This window comes from Hyperolius riggenbachi, chromosome 7 (genome assembly GCF_040937935.1).
Source record: "Hyperolius riggenbachi isolate aHypRig1 chromosome 7, aHypRig1.pri, whole genome shotgun sequence".
Taxonomy (NCBI): domain Eukaryota; kingdom Metazoa; phylum Chordata; class Amphibia; order Anura; family Hyperoliidae; genus Hyperolius; species Hyperolius riggenbachi.
The window spans coordinates 1,357,319-1,357,754 of NC_090652.1; positions in this window are offsets into that span (position 1 = coordinate 1,357,319).

The window sequence follows — 436 nt, forward strand, 5'->3', positions numbered from 1 at the left end:
GCCAGACTGATACATTCTTCTCACCGCAGCGCCTCTACAACTCCGCTCTGTAAAGCCCTACACTGGCTCCCCATCAGCTTTAGGATCAATTTCAAAATCCTGTGCTTGGCCTACAAATCAGTGCACAAGACCTGCCCAACCTACATCTCTGATCTGGTCCACAGGCACATACCAGCCCGCCCCCTCCGATCCTCCAATGACCTGCGCCTAGTCGCACCACTCATAACTCAGTCACACGCACGATTGCAGGACTTCACCAGGGCTGCCCCTACTCTCTGGAACTCTCTCCCACCAGCCATCAGACTCGCCCCTACCTTTAATACCTTCAAACAAGCTCTCAAGACTCACCTCTTCAGGCTCGCATACCCCCCTACACCAGCACCATAATATGTTCTGTTAGACCCCCTCTCAAAAGACGCACCTATTGGCTCCACCC